Genomic DNA, 5,386 nt, shown 5'->3' on the forward strand with positions numbered 1-5,386 from the left:
AGGGTGTCTCATGTCCATAACTTTGGCAAAATAAACTTTCCAAATTATTTATGGAGACCCGTCTCAGATATTTTGGGTTCACAGTGAAAAAACTTACTCCTGAGGCCCTCAGCCTCCTGCTGGACAGCGCTGACTCGAGTCTTCTTTGGTGATCCTAGGGAGTTCTCATCAGCCCCCTTCTGGTGGAAGAGCACGTGGGCATTCAGTATCTTTGGAGTACACAAGTGTGTGTGTTTGCTTTACTGCATGGCATTAAAGAGGTTTTCTTTTCTTGACAATCTAAAACAAATGGCCCATGAATCCTGCAAGTAACTACTCACTAAATGTGTTACGTGCAAAGTACAGGTAAAATGAGGGTCTTTTTAGAGTATTGCTTAGAGTGGAAGTCAGGGGACCTCAGTTCTGGCACTAAAATCAATCCCTCATTTGGAGGGTGATACTGGGGAGAAGGGACAGGAAATAAGGGAGTTGTTCAGTACTAGCATGAGGGAAAGAGGGTAAATATCCTATGGAAGGCAAATTTCAGCAAATGGCAATTAACATTTAGAAGTAAGTTCTGTGGCACTGGGTGGGATCAACCCTGGCCTCATTTGGCCATTTCTGCAGACCGGCCAAATCTACGTAAATTCTGGCAGTGATACTCTATTTAATCCTTAAAATTTACCACCATCGAATGCCTGACTACAGAGGCATGATCTAGAACTCTAATATAGTGACTCTAATACAGGCGGATATTTGGAAATGCGCCTAGCATACCTCAAAATTAGGCTTCAGAAATGCTAAGATCTCTGCAAAATGGTTTTCAAATAGTGAATTGCGGTTGGGTTTTTTGATGTACCTTCCCTCATTCATTTTTTGTCCTGGGAGTGGGGATTTGGAGGTAAAGACTGCTTTGCCACACTGACAATCAATACAGTGGTAAAAGGCAGGTGCTAAAAATAGGTTCTCTAATTAATTATGCTCCTACATAAAAAGAAATCTGAAAATTTTATTGGACAACTACTTCTTCTGAAACTACTTTTAAGGTTAGATTTCTTTCTTTATTAGTTTCTCTTTGATATTCATTTCATCCCCCACCGACTCATGGTTCTACAGCTAGAGCAGCAGTACTAGAAAAAATAAAGTCCATTCCATTTTCAATTTAAAGAATCCTACTTCCAGTTTTATAGAAAACTAAATTAAAAACCAAAACTAACGGAAACTATCCGTTTGTAAATCCTTACCTTGATCATAAACTTTTGCTCTATTTTCTTTGCCAAAGCATTCACACTCCAGGGCTCGTCATTTAGGTCTAAGTCTTCTGTAACTGTGTCATTCAATTTATAGCACTTTCCTTTTCCATATCCCCTAGAACCCAGAGATCAGACAAACATGATAAGGTTAAAAACAAGCATCCTTATCCCCACCTTTTATTTCTATGCTCTGTTTACAAATAAAGCAGCTGACTGCCATTTTAAACATCTAAGAAAAATGTAGCAACGATTAATTCAATTTATAGAATAAACTTTTCAAATTGAAGGGGTAAAACCAGTTACATCAAGCTTGAAAAATCCAGAATGAAATGAGATCAAAGAACAAAGCCAATATGTCCTGCACCATAAAGGTGAGTGTGGATGATAAGGGAGAGAGAGCAGGGGAGAGGCTGCTGGCTGGGTGGTGAGTGCGCACTGTCTCCAGGGATCCTCCCCACCTGTCCTTCATGAAGGAAGAGCAGGGGCCTGTGTGTGCTGCCCATTGTATATAATGACACTCAGTGCATAGTTTTCTGAGGGCACCTTTTTATTTTGGGGACCCTCCACCTTCCTGGATCTACACTTCACCCATCTTCACCAATTTCCAAAGAGCAATTCTGCCAAGCCATTCCCGAAACTGTAAGGCTCCACGTTCAGCATCCAGGGAAAGTATGCTTTAGCAAAAATCCATATTCATGTGGATTAATAACAGCAGGACCCAATTAAGTCAGATAATATAGGAAGATATGATTTCCCAGTTTAATCCCAGAATAACTACCTCTTCAATTTAATTACAGTATCTCAGAAAGGCCAACTCTGGAAAAGACTAAGTTGCCCCTGGTTTGAGCATTAAACATTTTCCTTCACAGCAATGACAAGGCTTCCCTCTAGAAATGAGGGCTGCTGTGCAGAGAATCTGCCTGTTCATGAGCAGCAGCTGCTCCAGACAAGGGGCTCCTGGAACACCAGGGCCACAGCCTTTCACATGGTGAATGAAATGTGGAAAAGAAAAGTTACTTTTTTTTTTTTGAGACAGAGTCTTGCTTTGTCACCCAGGCTGGGATGCAATGGTGTGATCTTAGCTCACTGAAACCTCCACCTCCTGGGTTCAAGCAATTCTCCTGCCTCAGCCTCCCAAGTAGCTGAGATTACAGATGTGGGTCACCCTGCCCAGCTAATTTTTGTATTTTTAGTAGAGACAGGGTTTCACCTTGTTGACCAGGCTGGTTTTGAGCTCCTGACCTTGTGATCCTCCCACCTCAGCCTCCCAAAGAAAAGTTATCTTTATTTGTTCATCATATTTAGTGGATCATCTAATCTCCCAGTCAAATCCAAATCTCATTAGGTCAATTACCAAGACACCAGGTTAAGGCTTAATGTAGGTCCTTTCCACTGAAACAGAATTCACAAACAAAAGCAAATACAAAGAAAAAAAAAAACTCACCAACCCTGATCTATGACGTAACTTTGAACTTGATAAATGAATGTGTAAAGGTGATTTTAATGAATTATTGTATACTATTCCTACTGCATGTATCTTCATCTTCCTTCTAAATGGTCATGACCCCAAATCTCCTTCCTGGTTATAAAGTGGTGTGGTAGAAAGATTCCTTTTGTTTTTGTGGCTTTTTGACTACAGTTCCCTGAAGAGACAATACAATGCTCATTGCATTTTAGGGGTCTCCTCCCCAGAACTGACCTGTGGAGTGCATTTATTGGAATGGCAAATCTTCCTTTAATTAGGGTGGATGTGAATATTGAAAACACCTACATACATAGACTCAAATGTGAAGAAGAACAATTTTCAAGCTTCAACATCTTTGAGGCTTCTAGGCCCCAAAGGAGCCCCGTGAGTTCCCCTGCTCCTGGCTGGCTTGTTCCCCTGTCGGCTGAACCAGTGTCCCCCATCAATCCTCAACCTCATGTGTCTCCAGCCCCTGCCAGCCCATAACACAAACAAGCCAACCACATCCTCCCACAGGCACCAGAGGCCACCACACCCCCTTGTTCTTATAAAGCCTGCCTCTGTGTCCCTCTGCTTCACTCTATTCCTGAGTGCACCCCTTGTGTGGTCCTGCCTGGTGCGTGGTGTCCTCTTCCCCAGGCCATGAGTATATGTCACTCACAAACTGCTGTTGATGACATCTGTCTAGTGCAAGTGTCATGTGTTCAGCTACCTTGTGCTACTTAGGGTGAGGTATTCCTCCTTCACCAGCATGGTGAACGATGATGATACATCCCAGGGGTGCAGCTGGGAGCCACCAGCAGCCAGGTGATGGGTAAATCATTTCTAAGAAAGGATATTGGCAAAGCACCACAGTATTCACTAAAGTCAATCCCTTCCACTGCACAGATCAACTTGTTTTTGACAGGAAGTTTGTTTCATTTGAGAAAGCACTGGATCACTGAGCACCAAGTAGATTCTTCCCTATGTTGTGTTGTGTGGCAGCAGGCTGGCCTCCCACTGATAATCAGAGTCAATTTTCCCTGCAGGTTGTGAATTTTTCTCTTCTGAATAGTTTCTTGGCACCAGAAATAAAAGTGATCGGGCAGCAGCAATAGCTGAAAGTTCAGTGAGACTCTTAGGCCCACTGAATTTCCTTCTGGAAGCCAGGACCTCTTAACATGTAGAGCTTGAAATTGCAGGGACCAGAGTGTAAATTTCAAGTGACTCACAAAGGGTCATGAAGAAGGTGCTGCCCTCTCTATTTTCCATCCCTTACACCAAGTGAAGACACAGCAGTGTTATGTAACAATAATTGATTTAAGGTGTATACCCTATCTTGGAAAATAGTACCCGTGGTAAATTAAAAATGGCTAAAGATTTTTTGCTACTGGTCCCACTGAGATGTCATTGAGAGGGAAAGTCTATTTTCCTTCCTTCTCAATTTGGGCCAGGTCTGTGACTCGTGCAGTTACTAGTGTGCTACAAAAGTGATACCCCATGAGGCTGGGCACAGTGGCTCATGCCTGTAATCCTAGCACTTTGAGAGGCCAAGGCAGGTGGATCCTTTGAGTCCAGGAGTTCAAGACCTGGGCAACATGGTAAAACCCCATCTTTACAAAAAAAATGCAAAAATTAGCCAGATACTGTAGCAGGAACCTGTAGTCCTACCTAATCAGGAGGCTGAGATGGGAGGATCACCTGAGCCTAGGAGGTCGAGGCTGCAGTGAGTTGTGACTGTGCCACTGCACTCCAGCCTGGATGACAGAGTGGGAGGCTGTCTCAAAAATTTAAATAAATAAATAAATAAATAATAAAACAGTTGATGAGATAACAAAAATCTATTACATACCGTGGAACCCTATGCAGCCATAAAAGAAAGGCACTTCCTTGGCAGCAACGTGGATGCAGCCGCAGGCCATTACCATAAGTGAACTAAGGTCCTAACAGAAAACCAAATGCTGCAGGTTCTCACTTACAAGTGGGGGCTGAACTATGAATACACCCGAACATAAAGAAGGGAACAACCACACTGGGAATAACTACCAGACCAAAAAAAAAAAGGGGGGGGAGGGGAAGAATGTGCTGAAGACCCACCCTCTGGGGTCCTCTGTTGGGACCCCAAGCCCTGAGGCAATCAACAGATGTAACTAACCTGCATGTGTACCTATTTATCTATAATAATAACAGTGAAGAACGTTAAAAGAAGAAGTCAAGATTAGAAGCCAAGAAAATAATAAATGAAAAAACACAATCTATAATTACCCAAACACACAGAATGAGGACCCAATAGACAGAATGAGGCAGCCAAATACTCAACCCAACATGATATGTAGGGAACATGTTTTTCAAAACACCAAAAAGATACCATGATGTGAAAGGGAGAGTCTGGTTTAATCAATGATTTTGAGAAAACGGAATATCCACAGGCAAAACACTGAAATAGGACCCTTACATTGCACAATACACAAAATCAGCACAAAATGAATTGAAAACCTAAACTCAATCTTGAAACTGCAAAGGTCCTATAAGAAAACATAGGTTGGGTGTATATTTTAGGAAACCTGTATCTACACACATGGGCTGCAAAAGGTAAAAAATAATTGTAACACTAAAGGGAAAATTAGGGGACTACACCCACAGACAATGCAATGGCTTGGCTCTGTGTGTGTGTGTGTGTGTGTGTGTGTGTGTGTGTGTGTGTGTGTGT

The 5,386-nt window shown here is 42.4% G+C and overlaps 1 long non-coding RNA gene across 1 annotated transcript; it reads right to left on the minus strand.

The window, feature by feature from the left end:
- Positions 1-1,000: 1,000 nt before the first annotated feature.
- On the minus strand, positions 1,001-2,277 carry LOC116547573. The gene is made up of 2 exons (XR_004267097.1): positions 2,011-2,277; positions 1,001-1,347 (listed from the first exon to the last, which is right to left on the minus strand). It is a non-coding gene; the product is annotated as an uncharacterized LOC116547573 (long non-coding RNA).
- Positions 2,278-5,386: the final 3,109 nt, after the last annotated feature.

The sequence above is a fragment of the Sapajus apella genome, unplaced genomic scaffold, assembly GCF_009761245.1.
Source record: "Sapajus apella isolate SASKATOON/1434 unplaced genomic scaffold, GSC_monkey_1.0 scaffold3626, whole genome shotgun sequence".
Classification (NCBI taxonomy): Eukaryota; Metazoa; Chordata; class Mammalia; order Primates; family Cebidae; genus Sapajus; species Sapajus apella.